The sequence below is a fragment of the Oryctolagus cuniculus genome, chromosome 2 (assembly GCF_051225735.1).
Source record: "Oryctolagus cuniculus isolate XC-2025 breed Fujian yellow rabbit chromosome 2, ASM5122573v1, whole genome shotgun sequence".
Taxonomy (NCBI): domain Eukaryota; kingdom Metazoa; phylum Chordata; class Mammalia; order Lagomorpha; family Leporidae; genus Oryctolagus; species Oryctolagus cuniculus.
In genome coordinates, this window is record NC_142868.1 from 28,706,518 (window position 1) to 28,734,357 (window position 27,840).

Sequence of the window (27,840 nt, forward strand, 5' to 3'; positions counted from 1 at the left end):
CATAAACAGCTTAATCAATGGTAAATGTTGGAGTCAATGGCATGGCTCTGATCTATGCCAAATAAACTTGCCTACCAATTAGCAAGTAGTGAGGACCAGACTTATTTGTTTTACCCAGTTGAATCTTAGTAGAAGGAAAAAAGGAACTATCTTACCAATTTTGTTTACTCTCTTCACCCAGTTGCTTTAGTAATGTAGCTCACTTCTCTAGTGAAAGAATAAATATTATTGATGACAATCAAAGAATGTGATTCTAAAGATGTCCCTTTACATAAGTTTATTGTAATCATGGTTTTTAATGTCTCCATTTTGGTTCAAAATTTCTTATTGGTGTAGAAGGTCTGTGTAAGAAAAAACTGTGCTTGTATATAAGAACCATCAAACATCTTGTGGTTTCTTTTTAGTGTTATCTTGTGAATTCATAAAGTTTTTAAAATGCATTATAAGCCACTCTCTCTTCTATAAGCTGATTAACGGTTTAATGAATGTCATTTGACTATAAGATAGCCTCTGTTTATGACTGCAGATTGTGATGCCAAAAAGTAGAGTAACAGATTTTTCCTCAACTTTAACAAAGTTATTTTATGAATACAGAAATTAAAAAGAGGAAGGTCAACTGCTTCACACAGGCTTCGATAAATTATGACCATCTTAACATTAATGTAGTTATGTAATCATCAACCATTTGTTAAATTAATATAATTAAATAAGCCAATTTATTGATCTCTGTTATGCAAAAAATGATTTTAGTGACTACTAAGATTATACAAACAAGACTGTAATAAGATAGATTCCATCAATAAAGGAGACTAAGCACAGCATTGTGGCATAGCTGGTAAAGCTACTGTCTGAGAAACTGGAATCACATACGGGATTGTGTTCATGTCCCAGCTGCTGCACTTAAAATCCACCACCATGCTGAAGTGCCTGGGAACGCAGCTGCAGAAGGTGGCCCCTGCATTTGAGCCCCTGCCTTCCACGTTGGAGAAAAAGCTCCTGATTTAATCTCCTGTGTGGCAACCATTTGAGGGATGAACCTGTAGGCAGATCTCTTTCTCTCTCTGTCTATCCCTCTCTCTCTCAGTGATTCCGCATTTAAAATAGATAAACAAATAAATCTTTAAAGATAATAAAAATAAAGCAGACAAATATAATCTGGAAAAATGATACTAGAAATGACCATTGTCTTTCTATTTTAAATGAGGAGTGTAAACTTTTCCCTTCTCCCATAGTGGGAATAGATTTGAAATGCACATGACCATGCTTATTCTATCCCCTCACACATTCACATAATAAAATCACCACTCATGTGAATAAGTAAAATCCAGGATGCTCACTGGGACATGTGTTTAAGCTTGTAAGGCCGTGTCTCCCACTGTATTTACCCTTTATTCCAGAAACTGCATGCTAATCATGCAGTCAATGCCACAAGGAAACGGATAGTAAACTAACTGACTCAGTCTCCCAGGCAAATAAAAGACATTCTGCTTTCATATTTAGGCCTGGAGCAAGAGGCTTTATTATGCTGAAATCTTCCACTTGTTCATTGTTAAGAAATGAGTTTATTGCGTATTTGCTTATGTAGCAATGATAGTTTGAGTTTTCTTTCTGCTTTTTTTTCAGTTTTTTAAATTAAAAGAAAGCATTGAATGATTTGTATTAAAATTTACAATGTACTAGGTAATGTACTAGAGAGACAATAAAAAGCTGGTTATGTGTCTCTTATTTCAAGTAAGGTATTTATACTGAAGTCTCAGATTTCTGACTCATGGTCAAAAACCTTTAATTGCAGAAGGCATTTTAAGTTATACTGAGAATATAAATTCATATTCAGAGCACTTACTATGGTTTTATACTAAATGCTTTACATGCAATATCACATTTAATTCTCATGACTAAGGATAATAATGTCAAAAGCAACATCTAAATGAGGGTTTCAAATGTGTGACTACTATTCTGCATTATCTATGTAAACTATCACATTTAATTCCCAGAGCAACCCTCTGAGGTAAATACTATTATTATCTCTATTTAACAGAGAGGGCATGGAAAATTAAGTAAATTGACAGATTACACAGCTATTATTGCTAAGATGTTCTGATGCCAGAGGCTTTAGTATAGAACTGTAATATAATAGATAATCTTAGCTTTAAAAATAACAGTGGAAAAATCAGAGAAACATCAGCAAAGAGAGAAATTGGGAGCTACATTTGGATATTGGAGGCCAAACTGGTCTTACGTAAAGGGAAAGGAAAAGATACTCATAATGATATGGCTGGGATTAATATCTTTGAAATGTGGAGCTCAGAAAGATGAAAATATTTTATCCATAACAAAATCAGTGAGGATTACTGGGGCTGAGGGAACTCTAAAAGAAGAAAAAAGGGAAGAGCTCAGAGAGTAAACAAAAACATTTCCTTAAGCAAAGCATTCTATCCAAAAATCTAGTGAAAGACAGTTTCTTATGTTAAGATGGAAAGCCAGTAATGGAATCATACCTAGAGAAATTTTATTACATAACCCAGAATGGTTAAATTTACTACTTTATCAGATTCAAAAGGATTGGTGAAGAAAAGACTAGAATTTCAGTTGAAATATCTCAGCAAGCAATCATGGAATATAAAACTTGTAGTTATTGTGCATGGGAATTTGGAGTAAAAAGAAACACATAGATAATGCAAACTGGGCAATTATACAATTAGTGAATCTTAAAATGAATTGACATTTGGATTTACAGACTATGTTTCAGTACAAAGATATTTTACAATATTATGATTTTTGTGCTGGACTGCAACTATAACTTTCTATTTTGTATTACAGAAGAATTCATTAGTCAATTTTTGACATGGTACTCTAGCAAGTCTTGTGTCACTTAATATTTTTTCTATAATTGTATTAATTCTATGAATTTTCTACAAAAATTCTTCATATTAACATGTTTGTTTATGCATACATAGTATATACATAAATATACATATGGATACATACATATACATACTTAGAAAATAGGTAGTTTTCAAAAGGAAGAATAGATCAAACCATTCTGATAAAATAATGTAAATTATAGAGAGGCAAGTTATCAGAATTGTTCTACAACAGGGCATGTATTCATTTTCACATAAATGCTACATACCAAATCATTCCAATTCTTAGGCTTGCAATGTAAATTTTAATTCTTGTATTCACAGTTCTTGAGATGGACTGTCCTCAGTTGACCTAGAGTTTGTTTGATGTGTGATTGCTTCAGTTTTAATCCATAGCTTTGGGTGATCCTGTGACTGGTTGGTTGTAATCCATAGAATGTGGGTTATCCTCTGCCTAGCAGAGAGACTGCCTGCATAGCCCATGCAGGAGTTTAAGAGGGCATGGCACACCACGCCTCTCAGAAAAGACCCTGGTTGGGGGCTCAGCACACTGAGATGCACATTTGACCTGACTGCTGGCAGGCAGTCGGGAACCCAGGCACATTATCCCCACCTGCACTTCCTGTTGAAAGGCCTTGTAATTGTCAACTAGGTAAACAGCTCCCAGTTAGACCCAAAAGACCACCTGGATGGCTATGTGGGCTATGTGACCTTCAAGCTGATTGGAGAAACATAGAGATGCCAGTATCAGCTTTATCCTATAGAATTAGTATTGCTACCCTGAGCTAGCCACTCCCATTTGACTGCCCCATAAAAACTTGTGCCTGATTGTTAATAAACGGACATATTTACCAAAATTCTCTCCAGTGCTTCTTGTAGAAGAACTCCATCACCCCACCATCCTGACAGTGTGGGCCTCACCAGAGAAGCCCACAGGTGAAACTAGTTTCACTCTGGCTACAGATTGCAAGGTACCTTGGGAAAATGCTTCTTATAGTATGAAACCAGATCACAAAACTATGTAAGGTGTCTGGTTTGAAAACATTGCATTAATCAAAGTAGTTCAAAATACCAAGCCCAATATCAATGGGACCAAGCCCAATAACTGAGAAGCAGTCTACTCCCAGTGCATGAGGAGATGAATAAATATTTACAGAACAGTAATCCAAATCAATTATGAGTTTGAGAAAATAAAATTGATAATTCAAAGACCAGATGAAATAGATTATTTTGATTATAGGAACTTTTCTATCAAAAGACAGGTTGGTGGAAATATTGGAAATCACATTCATTGGTTTAATGAAGTGAAAGTTAAGAACAATATAATATAGGGATCATTATGTATTAAGAAATGAGTACAGTCAAGACTACCAAATCCTGGATTTCTTTGTTCTAGTAACTCCCAGAGCCATGGATAGCAGTCTCTGGGGAATTCTAATAACCTAACTCTGTGGGTTTTTCAATTTTACCCGTGTGCTTCAGATGGCTTAATAGAGTACACCTTGTAGTGAAAGAGAATGTTAAGTGAATGAGAAAATGGGGGATACAGCAAATAAATGAAGACATCCAAGTAAGAGAATGTACTTCAATGGATAAATGCATCAGTTCATTAGCACAACGGTCCAATCTGTAGCAGAGCTGGGACACAAATCTGCACACTCCAATATGGGATGCAGGCATTGTAACTTGTGTCTGAAACCATATGTTAGATTTTTGTCCCAACTACAAACCTCTTAAAGTCTACCACACAGAAAATAAAAGATTTTTCTTTTCAAAATTTAAGTTTGTCAGCACTCTGGCCTCAGAATCAGTCCTTAAGGCATTCGGATCTGGCTGAAGAGCCCATGAGAGTATTTTAGGCATGGAAAGCCAAGACACTCTGTCAAAAAACAAACAAACAAACAAACAAAAAACTATATGAAAGATCTCTGCAAGTGAGATCCCAGTAGAAAGAACGGGCCATCAAAGAAGGAGGCACCTTTCTCTGAAGCGACGAGAGAACTTCCACCTTGTCTAAATAAGATCAGAGTTGGCAAACTCAAAATGCTTCTATAGCCTTGGCAACTCATGACAAGAGCCTAGGGTGATTACTGACGTCATCAATAAGAGTGTCAGTTGTTAAGTCAACAACAGGAGTCACTGTGCACTTACTCCTCCTGTAAGATTTCTGTCCTTAATGTGTTGTACAATGTGAATTAATGCTATAACTAGTACTCAAACAGTACTTTACACTTTGTGTTTCTGTGTGGGTGCAAAGTGTTGAAATCTTTACTTAATATATACTAAATTAATCTTCTGTACATAAAGATAATTGAAAATGAATCTTGATGTGAATGGAACGGGAGAGGGAGCAGGAGATGGGAGGGTTGTGGGTGGGAGGGAAGTTATGGGGGGGAAATCCACTGTAATCCATAAGCTGTACTTTGGAAATTTATATTTATTAAATAAAAGTTAAAAAAAGAAAAAAATGGAGTAACTTAAAAAATGTAAGTTTGTTACATTAAAATAATTTTATTCATTGAATACATATATAATGATTGAAACAATAACCCATAGATAGGAAGAAAATATTTGTAACATGTTTTATAACATACATGGTGAAGAAGCTAGACAAACAACATACAACATATTGGACCAGGAAATCCATGTTTGGCATGTGTGCCGAGGCATGCTTGGGCACACACAAAAGTATACACACACATTTAAAACAGTCAATGATGACATAAAATGTAAAATTCATAGTAATAACAAAAACATGAATTAAGAGTCAGTGAAATAGCATTTTCCACCTATCAGGTTATAAAACGTGGAAAAGCCAGACAATGTCATGTACTGGCAAAAATGGCAATTACAGATTAATTCCACACATTTTTGGGGAAATTTCTATACAGATTCTGTAAAATTATGTAACACTTTATAGAAAATGTAAAGATGAACACATAGACAACTCAGCTATTCCACGTCTATGTATATGGCATGAACCTGCACCATTTAACTCATTAACCTGTAACTGCACATGACATTTGAATTCATATATAAATAAAATCAAGTTAAAATTCCATTGCTGAGTACAGTTACACTAACTGCTGTTATGTTGCCATGAATGGTTTGCAGTCACCATTTTGGACTAGCTAAATAGTAATATTTATATCACATAAATGTGAAAAATTTACAAGAATAAAAGTGTGAAATAAGTTTGAAAAGCAATAATAGGAAATAATTCAAAGGTTCAGGCATTTTGGATTGGACAAAGAATTGCAGTAGACTCATACATTCCCATTCTTTATAAAGATTTATTTTATTCATTTGAAAGGCAGTTACAGAGAGAGAGTGTGTGTGGTGGAAAGAGAAGGCCATGCCAAAATGGCCACTGGCAAGGGAGCATCAGATAGTAATGGCTTTGGAAACCACATGGCAATGGAGCCTTCCTGGCAACAGGCTTTGATTGGATGGCTTCAGAAACTACATGGCAACAGAGCCTGCCTAGCAACAGGCTGTGATTGGATAGCTTCAGAACCCCACCTGCAAAGGAGCCTGCCTGGTAACAGGCTGTGATTGGTTAGGGCATAAATCACCCCTTGACCGAATTGGCTGCCTTGGCTATATAAGCTGCTGTACCAACTGAAATAAACGAGTCTGCGGGCTGCCCACCTCTGGCCCACTTTCACCCAACTCCCGGGGTCTGTGTGGTGACTCCGTGCCTTTGCCCCCACTGCGCTCCTCCTCTCAGAACAAATCCACAGCAACAAGAGAGAGTTTTCCATCTACTGTTTCCAAATGGCTGCAATGGCCATGCTTAACTGGCGCACATACATTTCCGTTGGAGTAGAATGCAGTAAAGTGGATAAGTATTAATTGGGCATCCTTGTTAGAAATTCATTCATCTAAAGATCCATAAAAAGAAGTAGAGAAAATTGTGTTATATTTACAGTAGAAAACATAAAGACTGAATGTAAAATGACAACCTCAGGTGAGCACACACACAAAATATGAACACATTAACAAATTTGAGAAGGATTAATATTATACTAAACTTTTTAAGCTTCCAAACTCATAGCCATCTGGCATGGGAATCGGCAGGGAAATAAGAATGTTTTACCAGATACACTGTGTTTAAGAAAAGATTAGGATATTCAAATCAAAATATCTGTTAGGCAGCTGTACATTTAAAGCCAAATCTATAAATTAATTTAAATTAAAATGATAGACTTAAGAATCAGCCACATTCAGATAATGATTGATGTTATGAGATTAGGTGAAAACCTTAAAAACTATGCTCTAAGGAGGACAAGTCACAAAGGTAAAGAAAAAGTAAAGAAATAAAGAAAGGCAAAGCCCATTAAGGAGGTGCAGCAGCCTGCCCAAAGAAATCAGCTCTGCAGGTACTCAGTGCACCAGCATCATGGCTTTCCATATTTCAATGGAATAAATGAATCTGAATCTGACCAGTTTATGAAAAGAAAACCTGGCATTAAACCTTTGCATGTTCAGCTCTGATCTCATTTAGACACAAGGAAATATTTCCTACTCTTTCAAAGTCAGTTGAAACCTCAGTTCTCAGGATAAGCCTGCCTTGTCCACTGGGCCCTGGCCTAATTTAGGCGCATTGGTAGCCGCTTTTGTTCTCTAAATTCCTTTTATAGCAACAATCCCAGATTGGAATTACAAATCTAGAGTAGGACTGCTGTTTTAATGATTGCTGCCTCTACTGAGATTTGCAGAAACAAGAAAAAAATACCATTTTAACTGACCATTTTATCGCTGCCTTCTATGAAAAAGTTGCACAAAATACGCGTTTGTTGAACAACTGTTGACGAAATAAATAAATTTATTGATTACCATCTTGTTATTTGCACTTGTGGTTTAGCTCTGTGAATGATTCAAAAATGTTGATTATTTGGCAAAAGACATAAGGGAGGATATAATCTTTATTTTTGAGGATTTTCTGGACATTTCCAATGATCATATACAAATGTATGTATATATTCTTTCTACAGACTACCAACACAAGAACCTGAATGTGTTAACGTGAAAAAGAAGGGAACCAGGTAGGTGCTTAGGCTAATGGTTAAGATCTCGAGTCCCAAATCGAAGTACCTAACAATTGTCAAAGTGCATCCTGGGAAGCATCAACAATGCTTCAAGTATTTGGGTTCCTGCAACTGGCTTGGGAGACCAGGATTGAGTTACCAGTTCCCAATTTCTGCAGACAGATTGAACTAACAGAAGAAAGCTCTCTTGCTGTCACTCTCTCTCAGAAAGAAAGAAAGAAAGAAAGAAAGAAAGAAAGAAAGAAAGAAAGAAAGAAAGAAAGAAAGAGAAAAATAATAAATGAGCCCAGATAAAATTCAATAAATTGAATTGATAAATCCTCTCCCTCTTTATTCCCCCTTCTGTGCATTTCAAGGCATTTCATTTAGTCTTTAATTATGCAATGGATGTTACTGAAATAACCAAACATCTCTGATAATTGGGTTTTATTTTCCCAGAAAAGTTTCCTAAGAATGAGATCTTAGGAAAGATTTTTGCTGGAGAGAGAGTAGGTACTGTGGAAATAACTGAACTCACACTCTTTATTTTGAAAACAGCTTTCAAAATTTGAGAGCTATTTTCTTAATTCATTTTTTTCTTCCCTCTGTACTTTCAGGGTAACTGTTCTTAATTGTTGTGCTAAAGTCTAATTATTAAAAGTTTACACAATTAAATGTAAGGATTAAGCATTTATCAATTCCCAGATTTAGATATTAATCCAAGATGTACATAAATTGAAATTGGCATGTACATGATTTCAGCTCTACCAGATGTTCTGAGAAATCTTTGGAAACATAGGGATTACCACCAGCATATTGATTTGGTGGAACTGATTTGGCTAAATATGTGAAAATGAATGGGCTTATTCAGTGTTATTGCACACAAACAAATGTAGAGAAATTCATGATTTCATCCTGCATGTCTTTGAAGGCTCTTTAAGTTCACTTGTTTCTTCTGACGCTAGATCATTTGGTGTGGTACATTTTTGCTTTTAAATTGACAAAATGTGTAGTTTTCACAATCATCATGAGAATCTTAACAAATTCGAGGAAAATGTTTAATCTGATGACAACATGCTTGGATTTAAAAATCTTTCAACTAAAATAAACATGTCTTCTGGATCTGTTTGCTATGAACTTTTTAAAGTTCCCATGTATATAAATTCAGTTTAAAATTTAACAAGAGCTTTCAGGGATCCCTAAGTTAATTAGAAGCCACTTACACATTTGTACAAGTCTGAGTAAGATCAAACATGAATGGGTCCATTTCTTTATAGGAACATTTTAGATTTTTGCAAAAACTACTAAGCCATGATATCCAGGAAATTTCACATTAAGTTGACTAATGAAGGATTCTACTAGGTTATTTTAATAGAAAAAATCTGAGACAGAATAATAAATTGTTGTGTATAGTTTGTTGTGAAGTTAAAGAGGAATTTTTGGATATTTTCCTAAGATAATGAAGTTAAATCACACATTCCAACTTCACTTTTTAAAGAGGAATCATATCAAAAACACTGTTAATGTTAGACGATTATGTTAACACAAAATCACTCATTTTTTGGTTATCAATTACAGTAATAAATTGCAGAAATGTAGACATATTTCCTTAGTAATATTTTTGATTTATCACAGGCATATCTCACCTAATGGGTTATACCTTTAACCAATATGAATGTAATAATATTAGGCTTTCTAATAATCATACTGCCTTATATTTTCTTTGATGATTTTATTTATTTATTTATATTTCTCATCTATTTATTTCAGAAAATGATTTAAAGCAATGTAAACTTTTTAAAAATTGCAACTTTATCCGATGACATTGAAGGACAAAAGAAGAAGCAGTTGAAAGGCTTATTCTAAGATTCCTAGCATAAAAATTTAGATTAAATAAAGTATATCAAATACTCATTAGATAATTACTTTTATGAGATGCTAAAAAGTCTTACATAAATCTTTTCATGATAGACTTTCTAAGAGAGTTCATTTAGTAATGCTCGATCATTTAATTGTTCTCAATATGTGAAATTCAGTAAAACAAATTTTATAATTTATGGTAAATGTCTCTGTGCACGGCCTTTTTTATTATTGTCAGTCAAAAGAAAAGGTAAAATGCATCTTCTTGCTTTTCTCTGTCTTCAGGTTACAAAGTGTGCCAGACAATATTAGGAATATACCTGAAACCTAGCTGAAGGAAATGATGAAGAGACTAAAATTATCTGTTTCCATAGGATTATTATGCCGACATATTAGCCATGAAGTATATTTTTCTAAAAACCCTGAAGTCTGGAACTCAATCCAGGTCTTCCACATAGGTGAAAGGTGTCAAAACAATTGAGCCATCATCTTCTGCCTCTAAGGCTGCATGAGCAGGAAGCTAAGTAAGCAGATGTGGGAATCAAACCCAGACATGCCTGCACTCCAGGCCACACACACACACACACACACACACAGACATCTTTTCTCTGGTTTACTTCCCAAATGGCCACAACAACTAGCACTGGGCCTTGCTGAAGCCAGGAGCCTGGATCTCCATCTGGATCTCCTTCAAGGTTGGCGGGGTCCAAGCAATCGGGTTGTCTTCTGCTGCTTTCACAGAAGCATTAATAGGGGACTGGATCAAAAGCAGAACAGCTGGGACATGACCAGTGCTCCAATACATGATGCCTTGTCATAGGTGGCAGCTCAACCTGCCGCTGCTCCACACCCAAGCCCCACCAGGCAGTGGCTTAATCCACATTGCCATAATGCCAGCTCAAAATATATATGCTTACATTCTCTACTTTCATAAATGTAGCTCTAGTTTTGAAAAAAAAATACAAGAACCACTCTATATCTGTGTAATCTTCATGCTTGTATTTATTTTTTGTCCTTTTTTAGTTACTATTCTACTGTCTGAAAATTAAAAATTAATTTTTGAACTTTACATTGTGAAATAAACACAGATACAATCACTTCACAAAATATATAGCTTTTTGAATAACTAAGTAAATGCCCTGTACTTACAATAAAAAAAAATGGTGATTATTCCACAAGCAGCTCTCCCTGCCCTTGTCCCAGGAAATTGATCCCTACTCTGAATTATGTATCAGTGACTATTTTCTTTCATGCTAGTATCCAAGTGTGCATGTGCAGAGATAGCTCTTTAGTTTTGCCCAACAGGAATGAGAAATGATTTTCCTTTAGTGACCTGATTCGTATAGTCCTAGCTTAGTAATCTTCTTGATAGGTGTCTGTTTCATAATCCATCTGAGGTGGAGAATTTCCCTCATGCCAGATGTTGCCAATTGCAAATGCACAGTGCATTTCAGCTTGTTCCTCCACCCTCTGTGCCTCATGCAAACTAGCAGCCAGAGGCAAATCTTTGTGCAGGTCTAGGTTTAGTCTTCTTTTAAGATTTTGGAGAATTGTTATATTTCATCAGCAATGTATTTCTGATTATCCTTATTTTTTGTGATAGTAGGAGAACAGTAAAGATTAAGACCTGGATATGCCAATTCATTATGATTTTCAAAATGCAATATTACTCTTACTATGGAGTCTACCATATATCATATATCATGCATATATAGTCTATAGTAAGATAATAGTACGAGAGAGAGAGAGAGAGAGAGAGAGAGAGAGAGATGTCTCCCATCCTCTGTTTCACTCCTTAAACAGCTGCAATAGCCAGTGTTGGGCCAAAGTCAGGAGCTTAATCCAAGTCTCCCATGTAGGTGCAAGGGCCCAAGCACTTGGTGCCCTTCCTTTCTTTCTTCCTTCCTTCCTCCTTCTTTCCTTCCTTGCAGGGCATGAGGGTGGCAAAGATGGCACCGAGAGGAAGTTAGATGGGCGGAGTCTGAGTGGTTTACAAGAAAACTTGATTGGGCACAGGCATCAGGAAAGATGACGTCAGCATGTGAACAGCAAGTGGACCTTATGGAAACCGAGCGCATGATAGGGTAACCTTTAAAATGATTGGCTGGCTTCTCTTCCCCTCCCCTATAGCTTTGCAGTTTTTTGCTTTAAAAGAGACTTACTGTGCAATAATAAATTAGTTCCTGCTTGACTGGACTCCCACAACGTCTGATTGTCTCTGGGATCAAGGGAGGCTGGTGAATGGGCGAGCGGCACACTTACCCTTTTCCTCGGACCCGGTACATCCTCGTTCAGGTGGACTAAGACCCTGCACTTCCTTCCTTCACTCTTTCCTTCTTTCCTCCCTTTCTCCCATTTTGGAGCTAACACTTTTAACTTACATTATAGTCAAAACCTTACTGCTTCAATATATAGTATCACAAGTAAAAAGTTAAAAGTCACTAGTTCAGTGACAATACAAGCAAGTGATATAAACAACAATTAAATGAAAAGATGGCCATTTCACTCATATACAGTAAATTTTAAAATAATCACAGATCACTAAAACTGCAGCAGTATGCCATTAATGGGTATTCCTTATTCACCAACTTTTAATATAAAAAGATGCTCTTATTCACTAATTACAAGTTGTTTTAAAAATACTATAGTGAAACAATAGAATTAGTTACGTTAGAATGATTTTAACCACTGTAACCATTATTGTTATGAGGGTTCTTTGGTCAGTAGATACTCTTCAATAGAGGAATTGTTTGAAAGTGACTTTGTAATCACCAAGCTTCTTTGCTATTTGTTTGTTAACATGTAATTTACATAGTTCATCTTGTATATTTTTTACATTATACTTGGAATTTGCCATTTTTATAAGATCTGATTTCTTTTGGTATAGAATAAATTTTTCAAACCATAGTCTGTATGTTTGGATTGCTTGTTTATAATGCAAAACCCTTATTTATTGGTCTTAGAGTGAACACAGATTCAAAAAAATATAGAGTACTGATTTTTATTTATGTATGATATAAATACATTTATAAATTTATATTATATAATATATATGCACACAGATGTAAAATATATCAAGATTTTTTAAAGAATTCTCCCAATTAAAATACAGGACAATAGGTAACTTCTTCTATAATTCTATAACTGTACGTTAACATTGATTGTAATTATAATATCATAATAATCCGTAATACATCTCATATTTTTGCTAAATGTTTTGGCCCACAAGCACACAGAAGATGGTAAATGATAAAATCTAATGATTACTTTATTGCTTTATTTGCAGTAGTCATAGAGTACTTTCTGATTTGTACCAATACTATATTATTGTCTCAGTAAAATTACTGAAAATATTTATGCATATGCTCTCTTTTTCTTTCCTCATTTTCAGTTTTAGTCTTCCTATGTTGATAGGACAAGTAATCTTTTCATATATATATATATATATTTATGCATATATATATATATATCACTTCAACTGCTGCTTTAGGCTTTTTTTCAACTTTTATTTAATAAGTATAAATTTCCAAAGTACAACTTTTGAATTATAGCAGCTTTCCCCCCCATAACCTCCCTCCCACCCACAACCATCCCATCTCCCACTCCCTCTCTCATTCCATTCACATCAAGTTCATTTTCAAATATCTTTATATACAGAAGATCAACTTAGTATATACTAACTAAAGATTTCAACAAACTGCACCCACACAGACACACAAAGTATAGAGTACTGTTTGAGTACTAGTTATGCCATTAATTCGCATAGTAAAACACATTAAGGACAGAGATCCTACATGGGGAGTAGGTGCACAGTGACTCCCGTTGTTGATTTAACGATTAATACTCTTGTTTATGACGTCAGTAATCACCCGAGGTCTTGTCACGAGCTGCCAAGGCTATGGAAGCCTCTTGAGTTCACCAACTCTGATCTGATTTAGACAAGGCCATAGTCAAAGTGGAAGTTCTCTCCTCCCTTCAGAGAAAGGTGCCTCCTTCTTTGATGGCCTATTCTTTCCGCTGGGATCGCACTCACAGAGATCTTTCATTTAGGTCATTTTTTTTTTTGCCACAATATCTTGGCTTTCCATGCCTGCGAAACTCTCATGGGCTTTTTAGCCAGATGCAAATGCCTCAATGGCTGATTCTGAGGCCAGAGTGCTGTTCAGGGAATTTGCCATTCTGTGTGTCTGCTGTGTATCCTGTTTCCCATGTGGGATCATTCTCTCCTTGGGCTTTTTTCATTCTTCTATAACCATGTTTCTCTAGTTAGTTGAATTGTCTGATACTAATACATGTATATTCCTCAGAAAAGACTCAGGAACAAAATTCATCAAAATGCTGCTGGTATGATTATCCAAGTATCTTAAATATGCATTTAATATCAGTTTGTTACTGAATAGAATACTATTCTTGCATGTCTTCTATGTGGATGCATGGTACCAAGGACTTGGGCCATCCTCTGCTGCTTTCCCAGGGCCATCAGCAGGGAGCTGAATTGGAAGAATACTCATATGGGATGCTTGCATTTCAGGTTGGGGCTTTAACCCGCTATGCACCAGCGCTATCCTGATATTTCTACTTTTAGTAGTCACTTGCTAGGGGGTGGATATTTGGCATAAAGATTAAAGTGCTGCTTGAGACATGCACACTCATAACAAAGTCCTGGGATTGAGTCCCAGGTCTGCTCTCAATTTAAGCTGCCAGTAAATGTGGATTACATAAACAGCTCTTGCTTTGTACTTCCTCTTGTTTAAATAATTCATATAAAAATATATACACATGCATATTCATTTTTATGCCTAGTTCTCCCTCATTTCTGAGTTTAAGTTTTAAGTTTTTACTCATTTGTGTTCTTCTGTGAACTCAGAAAGTTTGTCTCACTAATTTATACTCTTTCATGCGTCATTTAGAAACAAATCTGTTAGCTTCTGTGGAAACAGAAGGTAACGGTTTCCTCTTGTCTTGTCCATATGCCTGTTGGTGAACTATTATGGTAGGGATGTTCTTGTGCTACTTTTGAAAGAGATATTTTATTAATATATCTTTGTTGTTCATTTTTCAGGAAAGTAATTTGCCTCAATGTATGGAGGTAGAAAATGCTCAGGATGGCCTATTCTCTTGCATCTCTACCCATCCTCCTCCTCATTCTTCTTGTCCTCATCCTTCAAAACTCCTCTCTCTCTCCTCTCCTTTATCTTTTGCTCAGGGGGTTCTCTTTTGTGGTATTCAAAAAGATGGCAGTTTCTATTGTTTTCTGTGGTTGTTTCACTTTGCTTAGTTCTCTTCAACTTTCTCCATGTGTAACCCCATCCTGATCAATTCTACTTTTCTACCAGAAGTTTTCTTCAATAAGGGACCCTGATGGTATTAGTTAGTTAGCATGCATACAAGGCTCAATATTTTTCAGAGGTTCTTGTCAAAGCAACATACTAATAATAGCAATAAAAGTAATTCATACCAAAACTGGAAATAAAGAATCAACATGACCTCATTTTTCTACCTACAAACATCAATAAGATTTTAGTAACTATATGGTGCATAAAATTCATAAACAAATCACAATTTTTAAAAAACATGACAAATAAGAAAGGTAGAATAAAATTATATTTATTGTGTCAATACAATCTTTTCATTCATTAGTAACAAATTTACCATAAAGTTTCCACACCTAAATGATAAAACACAATCTTATTATACTACATAAGGTGATTAGAAAAATGAAAAGAAGAATACAATTCTCAAATGTAAGGAATAAGAATAATGGGCTGCGGTCGGCACCGTGGTGCAGTAGGTTAATCCTCCGCCTGCAGCACCGGCATCAGGTATGGGTGCCGGTTCTAGACCCCTCTGCTCGTCTTCCAGTCTGGCTCTCTGCTACGGCCTGGAAAAGCAGTAGAGGATGGCCCAAGTCCTTGGTCCCTTGTGCCCACATTGGAGACTGGGAGGAAGCTTCTGGCTCCTGGCTTTGGATCAGTGCAGCTCCAGCCATTGTAGCCATCTGGGTGTGAACCAAAGGAAGGAGGACCTTTCTCTCTGTCTCTTCCTCTCATTGTCTATAACTCTACCTCTCAAATAAATAAATAAAATCTTTAAAAAAAAAACAAGAATAATAGGTTGCATACAAATATTGATTCTCCGAAATTCGATGCATGCATTTAGTACAACTTCCTCTATAATCCAATGTAACATAACCGGATAAAATACACCAAATACTTCATATAAGTGATATAAAGTAAACAGAATCATCACAAGAGTATAAGAAAATAGTTAACATCTTCAATGTTTACCATATATTATAAAACAGAATATAAATTCTCTGTAAAAACAGCTAAACCACATTGTTGTTCTTACTTTCAGTAATTATATTTTTTTATTTTATTCAAGGTCTACAAATTTCAAGTATTTCATATATACAGATTCAGGAATCATATATACAGATTCAGGAACATAGTGATACTTCTCATCATATCTTCCCTCCTGCCCATGCTTCCACTCTTCCTCCTCCTTAACATAAAAGCACAACTGTACTTTATAATCAAAAATAAATTTCTGAAGGTTTAATGGTATAAAACCACATTAACAGCAACAGTTGAAAGTGGCTTTAGAGTAAAGTTTAACATGTTATATGTATAGGAAAGAACTTCCACTTTGACCATGGCCTTGTCTAAAAATTATCAGAGTCAGTGAACTCAGGGGGCTTCCATAGCCTTGGCAGCTCATGACAAGAGCCTAGGGTGATTACTGAGGCCATAAACAAGAGTGTCAATTTGTTAAGTCAACAACAGGAGTCACTGTGCACTTACTCCTCATGTAGGATCTTTGTCCTTAGTGTGCTGTACATTGAGATTTAATGCTATAACTAGTACTCAAACAGTATTTTTCACTTTATGTTTCTGTGTGGGAGCAAACTGTTGAAATCTTTACTTAATGTATGCTAAACTGATCTTCTGTATATAAAGAGAAACGAAAATGAATCTTGATGTGAATGGAAGGGGAGAGGGAGTGGGAAAGGGAAGGGTTGTGGGTGGGAGGGAAGTTATGGGGGGGAAGCCATTGTAATCCATAAGCTGTACTTTGGAAATTTATATTCATTAAATAAAAGTTTAAAAAAAAAAACATGTTATATGTATATTCAAAGTACCAGGAGGAAGTACTAACATGACAGAACCTGAAAAAATATGGACTTCTACATATTAATCTACATACATACATGCAATTTGGATTTATATTGGGAGCAAGAAAAATGCATACAATATTATATTCCATATATATTTAGTTGAAAATGTCTTAACTATTTACATAAAACTAAAAACAAACAATGTAATTTGTACAAAAGGGATGAAACATGTTGATTTGTCAACCATACAACAAAATCCCTGTCACTTAATTTTTATTTCTTTGCAAGCAAAGAGGAGAGAGAGAGAGAGAGAGAGAGAGAGAACCACCAATCCAGTGGTTCATTCCCCAAATGTCTGAAAGAGTTGGGCCTGGGTTATGGCTTAGATTGAGTCAGGAATTCAGTATGAGTAACACTAGCTCAGTTACTTGACCACCTACACATCCCAGGGTATGCATTAGAAAGAAGCTGAAGGCAGAACCAGAGTCAGGACTGATCAGGAACATGGACATCTCAACTGTGTCTTATCTACCAGAAAAAATGCCAGCTCCTTTTTGACATGATTGAAAGATTTAATTTTAGATAGTTCTAAAAGAACTAGAAAAAATGTCCTTCTCATTTTTAAATTAAATAGTTGGAAGCCATGAAGGGAACGTAGTGTTTACATAAAAAGCAGAGTAAAAGTTCAATTACTGGAATATTTCAAGTATCTACCAACTTCGGTGGCAGATTACTTTTATAGATGTTTGGGCATTAAAGATTCACTACCTTCTAATAGGCTTATGTGCAAAGGGAAGTACACCTTTTGTTTCTTCAGTTGTTGCAAAAACACAGAACATAAATTTTATCTTCTTAACAACTTTAAATGTCAATCCTAAGCACAATATTGGTACAATATATCTCTAGGACTTTTTATCATTGTGGATGACTATAACAGTTGTGCTTGCAAAACAGAAGGTAAAGAAAGCTTCTGTGTTATTTTGTTATAATCTACTCCTTTAGTATAACTGGGATTGTATTTATTATTTTTTCTTTCTTTACTCTTGTTTAAAGGCCAATTGTGAGCGTATTTTGTTTGTGCTGCAGGGCCTTAGTAATAAAATGTCTTTAGCTGATACTCCCCCCACCTTTGACATTTAAGGCATGCCAAATCAAACTAGAGTTTTATTAAAGCTTTCATGCTCACTGCTTTTATTTCATTAATTTGCTCCATTTCTATAATTTCAATATTTACAAAAGACATCTATCTTGATCCATGTCTAAAGTGTTCAGTTTCATTTTTTGAATTTTGACTTTCTGTATTTGATGAAGTAGGCTCAGGTGACAAATCACAAGGTGTTCTGCCCACCTCAGTAGGATTTTCAGTTTCATGTGATTTTGATAGAATACAACGACTTTCTTTTATACTCAAAATTTCCAGGAATTCAACATCCCAGCCATTTTCTGCTAACAACAGCCAGTCTGTAGTTTTCTGACCATGTAACCATGGAAAAATGACTCTAACACAATAGTAATGTGCTATTAATGTTTGTGATTTAGACTCAGAATCCTTCGGAAAGAATTGGTGTTCTCTCTTTGTCTCTGTCTATGTCTCTCTCTCGCACCTTGAAATGTATTTAAACAATCAGAATTGGATGTTAGGAATTTAAAGATAGACGCCCTATAAACCTAGTCCAATCTTCTCCAAATAACCTAAAGTGAAGGTCATTTGATTAAGCTATCTGGACTCTATTTCTTACCCTAGACTTTTCTGTTTCCCCTGAAGGAAGCAGTGTTTCCATGTAAAATATTCAAAACTAATCTTAACTTCCTCATTCATAGAAAATCTAACATCATTTGTAATTGTAGCTCCTGCCTTTCCACAACATAACTTTCATCAGTTAAACATGTGATATAGATACCTTGGCATAGAGAAAAAGATAAAATGTGTTTTAATAAAAAATTGTAATTTATAACCATTATGGCAAAACAAATTTACTTTGATTCCATGAGGAAAACATTTTACATTTCTTTTTCTGATTCATGTAGTAAACATATATTTGACAGCACACTATGAACCAAATCCATCATCTTTTCTGGAATGACTACTGAGGACGAAATTGACAGTATTATTGCCTTAAAGATTATTTTGAATAATTCTACCAATTAACACAATTTCTATAAGCGTACTAAGAAGTAAAAGTATACGATATAATGAATGTAAGACTTACATGAGTCTTCATTTTTGAGATGAAAATTAAATTAAGACTGGGGTGAAAAGTTCTGTAGATATCTGTTAGATCCATTTGGGCTATGGTGTCGTTTAAATCTACTGTATCCTTGTTGATCTTCTTTCCGGTTGATCTGTCTATTTCTGAGAGTGGAGTATTGAAATCCACCATTACTATTGTATTGGAGTTTAAGTCTCCCTTTAAGTCCCTTAACAAATCTTTTAAATAAACCAGTGCCCTGCAATTAGGTGCATATACATTGATAATCATTATATATTCTTGTTGAATTGATCCCTTAATCATTATATAGTGCCCTCTTTGTCTCCACTGAGATTTGGTACCAGACATGGTTGCCCACTCTCACCACTGCTATTCAATATAGTTCTGGAAGTTTTAGCCAGAGCTATTAGGCAAGAAATAGAAAATAAAGGGATACAAATTGGGAAGGAAGAACTCAAACTATCCCTCTTTGCAGATGATATGATTCATTATTTAGGGGATCCAAAGAACTCTACTAAGAGACCATTGGAACTCATAGAAGAGTTTGGCAAAGTAGCAGGATTTAAAATCAATGCACAAAAATCAACAGCCTTTGTATACACAGGCAATGCCATGGCTGAGGAAGAACTTCTAAGATCAATCCCATTCACAATAGCTACAAAAACAATCAAATATCGTGGAATAAACTTAACCAAGAACGTTGAAGATCTCTACGATGAGAATTACAAAATCTTAAAGAAAGAAATAGAAGAAGATACCAAAAAATGGAAAAACCTGCCATGCTCAGGGATTGGAAGAATTAATATAATCAAAATGTCCATTCTCTCAAAAGCAATTTATAGATTCAATGCGATACCAATCAAAATACCAAAGACATTATTCTCAGACATGGAAAAAATTATGCTGAAATTCATATGGAGACACAGGAGACCTTGAATAGCTAAAGCAATGTTGTACAACAAAAACAAAGCCGGAGGCATCACAATACCAGATTTCAGGACATACTACAGGGCAGTTGTTATCAACACAGCATGGTACTGGTACAGAAATAGATGGATAGAGCAATGGTACAGAATTGAAACACCAGAAATCAACCCAACCATCTACAGCCAACTTATATTTGATCAAGGATCTAAAACCAATTCCTGGAGCAAGGACAGTCTATTCAATAAGTGGTGCTGGGAAAATTGGATTTCCATGTGCAAAAGCCTGAAGCAAGACCCCTACTTCTCACCTTACACAAAAATCCACTCACCATGGATTAAAGACTTAAATCAAATTATTAGAGAACAATGGAGAAACCCTGCAATATATAGGTACAGGCAAAAAACTTCTTGGAAAAGACCTCAGAGGCACAGGCAGTCAAAGCCAAAATCAACTATTGGGATTGCATCAAATTGAGAAGTTTCTGTACTACAAAAGAAACAGGAAAGTGAAGAGGCAACCAAGAGAATGGGAAAAATATTTGCAAACTATGCAACAGATAAAGGATTAATAACCAGAATCTACAAAGTAATCAAGAAACTGCACAACATCAAAACAAACAACCCACTTAAGGGATGGGCCAAGGACCTCAATAGACATTTTTCAAAAGAGGAAATCCAAATGGCGAACAGATACATGAAATAATGTTAATCATCACTAGCAATCCGGGAAATGCAAATCAAAATCACAATGAGGTTTCATCTCACCCCAGTTAGAATGGCTCACATGCAGAAATCTACCAACAACAGATGCTGGAGAGGATGTGGGGAAAAAGGGACACTAACCCACTGTTGGTGGGAATGCAAACTGGTCAAGCCACTATGGAAGTCAGTCTGGAGATTCCTCAGAAACCTGAATATAACCCTACCATTCAACCCAGCCATCCCACTCCTTGGAATTTACCCAAAGGAAATGAAATTGGCAAACAAAAGAGCTGTCTGCACCTTAATGTTTACTCTAGCTCAATTCACAATAGCTAAGACCTGGAATCAACCCAAATGCCCATCAACAGTAGACTGGATAAAGAAATTATGGGACATTTACTCTATAGAATACTATACAGCAGTCAAAAACAATGAAATCCAGTAATTTGCAACAAAATGGAGGAATCTGGGAAACATCATGCTGAGTGAAATAAGCTAGTCCCAAAGTGAGAAATATCATATGTTCTCCTTTATTGGTGACAACTAACCAACCACAAAAAAAGAAACCTTTTGAAGTGAAAGGGACACTATGAGAAACAGTGACTTGATCAGCCATTGTCCTGACTGTTGATGTACAATTTAATACTTTATTCCTTTTAGTACTGTTTTTGTTCTAGTTAATACTATGGTTGAACTCTGTAATTAACACACATTTATTCTTAGGTATTGAAATTTAACTGAAAAGTGATCCCTGTTAAATATAAGAGTAGGAATAAGAGAGGGAGGAGATGTACAATTTAGGACATGCTCAATTGGACTTGCCCCAAATGGTGGAATTAGAAATGTGCCAGGGGATTCCGATACAATCCCATCAAGATTGCATGTACCAATGCCATCTCATTAGTCCTAGTGATCAATTTCTGTTTGCTGTTGATCACACTGATAGGTCTAAGAGTCAAAGGGATCACAGAAACAAGACTAGTGTCTATGAATACTAACAGATAGAATTAAAAGTGGGAGAACGATACAACATGGGAAGTGGGATACACAGCAGACTCATAGAATGGCAGATGTCCTAAACAGTACCCTGTGTCAGAATTAGCCCTTAAGTCATTCAGATCTGGCTGAAGAGCCCATGAGAGTATTTTAGGCATGGAAAGCCAAGACACTTTGGCAAAAAAAAAAAAAAAATCCTAAATGAAAGATCTCTGGGAGTGAGATCCCAGTAGAAAGAATGGGCCATCAAAGAAGGAGGTACCTTTCTCTGAAGAGAGGAGAGAACTTCCACTTTGACTATGATCTTGTCTAAATAAGATTGAAGTCAGCGAACTCAAGAGGCTTCCATAGCCTTGGCAACTCATGACTAGAGCCTAGGGAGATTTCTGACATCATAAACAAGAGTGTCAAATTGTTTAGTCAACAAGAAGAGTCACTGTTTTCTTACTCCTCATGTGGGATCTCTGTCCTTAATATGTTGTCCAATGTGAAGTAATGCTATACTTAGTACTGAAACAGTATTTTACACTTTATGTTCTGTGTGGGTGCAAACTGATGAAATCTTTACTTAATATATACTAAATCAATCTTCTGTATATAAAGATAATTGAAAATGAATCTTGATGTGAATGGAATGGGAGAGGGAACAGAAGATGGGAAGGGTGCGGGTGGGAGGGAACTTATGGGGGGGAAGCCATTGTAATCCATAAACTGTACTTTGGAAATTTATATTTACTAAATAAAAGTTTAAAAAAATAAAAAAAATAAAGCTTGGGGAAGGGGCTGGCATCCTGGCCTATTTGGTTAATCCTCTGCCTGCCACACCAGCATCCCATATGGGCACCGGGTTCTAGTTCCGGTTGCTCCTCTTCCAGTCCAGCTCTCTGCTGTGGCCCGGGAGGGCTGTGGAGGATGGCCCAAGTGCTTGGGCCCCTGTACCCTCATGAGAGAACAGGAGGAAGCACCTGGCTCCTTGCTTTGGATTGGCACAGCTCAGGCTGTTGCACCCAACTGGGGAGTGGGCCATCAGATGGAAGACGTCCCTCTCTCTCTTCCTCTCCTCTTTCTGTGTAACTCTGACTCTCAAACAAATAAACCTTTAAAAATATTAAACATATTAAAATTAAATTTCCAGAAATAAACAATTCATAAATTTTACATAGTAGGTCATTGACAATAGAGTGAAGTTACTTCACTATGTCCTGTTTTGCTGCCCATGATGGGAACCATTCTTTGGTTCAACATGCACAGTGTGTTTGCCAATCACCCTGTAATCATTCAGTAGCTGACTTGTTATCTGATGGATGGCCATGCTATTGCAGTGCTGTGTTCATATAACACTCATTTTAATTAAAAGTGGACCCAAAGTGTAAGAATATGAATATTGACACTTCCAGCATGTCAAGGATAGATGGTCATTTCCTTTTTTCTTAGTTGAAAATGAGAGTACTGAATATAAGATTAAATAAAAAGCATGCATATACTGCTAACATTTAGAGTACAGTTGATATTTTGAAAGCAAGGGAAAGAGATCACATTAATATAACTTTTACTATAGTGCATTGTTATAATTGTTCTATATTACTGTTGTTGTTTATTGTGCCTAATTTACAATTTACGTATTATAAGTGGAGGGAGGCTCAGAAACGTCATAGGAAAAAACTGAAAAACAGCATGAATGTTTAGAAGTTCTCTCATGTGTGTGTAGGAAAAATTATAATTTGTGTGGGACTTGCTATTATTTTCAATTTCAGGCACCCATCTGTGTCTCAGAATATAAGCCTGTGCATGAGGAGAGTTGCTGTGTTGAAAAGAATACTTCAAAATATTGTAAACTCCTGCTGGTAAGTACTTTATTTAGTAGTGAAATAATGATGATTAATTATTATAAGTGATAGCTTTGGGAACCACATTCTTCAAGGTAATTATAAGGTACCCAATATTTTGAAAATTGGATAGAAATGAATGAATTCCTTTCTCTTTTCTTTAATTTCCTCATTTTCCAAAAATGATTGTATTTATGACTCAAACTCTTCATGCTATTGTATGTAGTATTTATGCTGTTTAGCAAGCCCAGTCCTGTTGAATTTTAGTACCATTTACATTTGCTTTTCTAAAAATCTTTAAATGATTTTGAGTTATTTGCATTTCAGCTACAGTTCTGTATAACCAATTTACCTTATGATATATATCAAAAACTTTAATATCTCTATCTTTACTTATTACTGTTTGTATCTTATAGTGATTGTGCCATGTAGATATTATACACAAAAAAGCTAACTGATGAATATAGCCACCCCAATTTTATTTCTAAACACTAATTTAAGTATAATTTAGGAGCATATATATCCCTTTGAAATGTCAGCTATAATTAAATTCAAACCAAATCAAAATCATACAGGAGGCCGGCGCTGTGGCTCACTTCATTAATCCTCTACCTGCGGTGCCAGCATCCCACATGGCCTCCAGGTTCTAGTCCCAGTTGCTCCTCTTTCAGTCCAGCTCTCTGCTGTGGCCCAGGGAGGCAGTGGATTATGGCCAAAGTGCTTGGTCCCCGGCCGGCGCCGCGGCTCACTAGGCTAATCCTCCGCCTTGCGGCGCCGGCACACCGGGTTCTAGTCCCGGTCGGGGCGCCGGATTCTATCCCGGTTGCCCCTCTTCCAGGCCAGCCCTCTGCTGTGGCCAGGGAGTGCAGTGGAGGATGGCCCAGGTGCTTGGGCCCTGCACCCATATGGGAGACCAGGAAAAGCACCTGGCTCCTGGCTCCTGGCTTCAGATCAGCGCAGTGCGCCAGCCGCAGCACGCTGGGCGCAGTGGCCATTAGAGGGTGAACCAACGGCAAAGGAAGACCTTTCTCTCTGTCTCTCTCTCTCTCACTGTCCACTCTGCCTGTCAAAAAAAAAAAAAAAAAAAAAAAAAAAGTGCTTGGTCCCCTGCACCCATATGGGAGAGCGGGAGGAAACACTTGTCTCCTGGCTTCGGATCAGCATAGCTCCAGCCTTAGCAGCCAGTTGGGGGTGAACCAGCAAAAGGAAGACCATTCTCTCTGTCTCTCTCTAACTGTATAACTCCATCTGTCAAATAAAAAAAAAATTCATACAGAATAACTTTCAGATGTGTTTATGTGTATGTATGTGTGTTTGTGTATCTGTGTGTGTTTATCTGTATGTGGGGGTGTGTTTATGGCTGTTTTCTCTCAGGCAGCAAGTGTAGTTAATTATTTGATGTAATCTGCCTGCAAATTTTTAAGTGCAATTGCATAATAATCTATTTATCTGAATTTATACACTCACTTTGAAAAGTAAACTTGAGGCCGGCGCCACGGCTCAATAGGCTAATCCTCCGCCTAAGGCGCCGGAACACTGGATTCTAGTCCCTGTCGGGGAGCCGGATTCTGTCCCAGTTGCCCCTCTTCCAGGGCAGCTCTCTGCTATGGCCAGGGAGGCCAGTGGAGGATGGCCCAAGTGCTTGGGCCCTGCACCCCATGGGAGACCAGGAGAAGCACCTGGCTCCTGCCTTCGGATCAGCGCGGTGCGCCGGCCACAGCGCGCTGGCCGCAGTGGCCTTTGGAGGCTGAACCAACGGCAAAAGGAAGACCTTTCTCTCTGTCTCTCTCTCTCACTGTCCACTCTCTGCCTGTTAAAAAAAAAAAAAAAAAAGTAAATTTGAAAAATGTTTTGTTTAATGATCTCTTCAATTTCATTCATCATGAGTCTGCTATTTTTTCTTTTTCTTGCATTTCTTTCTTCCTTTTTCTTTCTTTTATATTTAAAAGAATGTGTAGGGAAAAAGAGGAGGAAGTTATGCTTTTTCCCTTTGCTCATAAAATTATCCAGGAGGACACTCTGCCACAGATCTGTAGAGTGCTGAGCCATCAGTGTTTTGCATTTTTTGCAGGAACAATTACATAAGCCGTCATAAAATAAATTCCACAGAATTAGCTTGTTCTTTAATAGTTGTAGATGTCACTAAAGCGAATAGTGTTTGAAGCTGCTCTGGCCTTCATCTTGGATTTGCTATTCTTCTCTTCCTGTGACTCAGGTCAAATCACAATGCAGGCCTCTCTGAGCATGCCGCTGTAGAAGGGAATGGCTCTTACGGATGCTCTTAACACTGCAGGACAGTTTAATGGTGAGGATAAATGAAAGCCAACACAGCATCTTTGCAATATAATATCTAACAATTAAGAAATGCTGCTGAAATAAGTTGTTTATGTACGCTACAGGCCCTAGTAAGTTAATCTCATCTAATCAGGAGAATCTTATTTAAAATGAAACAACACTTGAGTCTAAAATTGACTTTCCTATGAAGGATACTAACTTTATTAAATGGAAGTATGAAGTATTATTTTATTTGGATGAAAATTAATTTAGTATGACATTTTTGTCAAATATTATGATAGTAACTTAATCGTAGAGCATTATTTTCCTGTTTTTTTAAAGGAGGATAAATTAATAACAACCATATAAATTTCCCTCTTCTATGGTTGTTGAGGTAGAAAAAGAAGAATTGAAATTAAATATTATCTGAATCAAGAACTATGACAAGCGGAACTTCTCAAATATACTTTTAGCTTGAGTTGACTTAAGTTGTACATAGTTTGCTCCTTCCTCACCATTTTTACACTATTGCTAATATATGGAATAAATATGCAAGGTCTAAATAACACCTGATTTAGTAATTACATATATTTTCACATTTTACTGGCAATTACCTTAGTGTAGTCATGAATATGCCTTTAAATAGAACAATTAAAATTTCAGGATTTCTTATTTTCCTACGTTGTGTACTTCTTGCTTATAAGCCTTATCTCAGTACCTGTCAGTTGCCAAAAGTCCCTTTTAATAAAAAGTTGAAGTTGTACACTGCTATGAGCTGTACATTGACAATGGAAAGGTAAAGAAGATCATAGAAAGTAAGATAAATGACTACTCTCTTCTCTATTTCCACTATATGTGCTTCCCATCATTCTGATTTACTGCTTTAATAGACATATAAGACCTTGTTACCAGCAGTCAGTCTTCCTTTCCAACTTTATCTTCACCAACTTCTGCCTTTGAATATCAGTCTATTAAGCTTAAACTACATGTTTTCCAAAGATTCAATTGTTGTTTTCTTTCTTGATTCATTTTGCTCTCATTGGAATAGATTTTCTTAACTCATTTTCAACATAGTTGGTTGTCTGTAACACATCATGTTTTCTAGGAAGTTCACTTGATTCCTCAAACTGGGGCAAGTTTCTTTCTTCTATCCTTCCTGATAGCTTTTCTTTAGAAAGCTTTTATTTAATAAGGATAAATTTAATAGGTACAGCTTTAGGGATATGGTAGTTCTTCTCTCCATACCTGCCCTCCCACCCCTACCCCTGTCCTACCTCCTACTCCCTCTCCCACCCCATTCTTCATTGATTCACTTTTAATTATCTTTATATATAGAAGACCAACTCTATACTAAGTAAAGATTTCAACAGTTTGCACCCACACAGACACACAAAGTATAAAGTATTGTTTGAAAACAAGGGTTTTTTAACTTTTATTTAATCAATATAAATTTACAAAGTACAACATTAAGATTGTAGTGGCTTTTTCCATCTATAACCTCCCTCCCACCCCCAGTCATCCCATCTCCCACTCCCCCTCCCACCCCTTTTTTCATCAAGATTCATTTTCAATTATCTTTATATACAGAAGATCAAATTAGTATATACTAAGTAAAGATTTCAACAGTTTGCACCCACACAGAAACACAAAGTATAAAGTAATGTTTGAGTACTAGTTATACTGTTAATTCGCATAGTACAGCACATTAAGAACAGAGATCCTACATGAGGAGTAAGTGCACAGTGACTCCGGTTGTTGATTTAACAACTGACACTCTTATTTATGACGTCAGTAACCACCTGAGGCTCTTGTCTGAGCTGCCAAGGCTATGGAAGACAAGTTTTACCATTAATTCTCATAGTACAACTCATTAAGGACAGAAGTTCTACATGGGAGCAAGTGCACAATGACTCCTGTTGTTAACAATTGATACTCTTATTTATGACATCAGCGATCACCCCAGGCTCTTGTCATGAGCTGCCAAGGCTATGGAAGCCTTTTGTGTCCACAAACTATGTCAGTATTTAGACGGGTC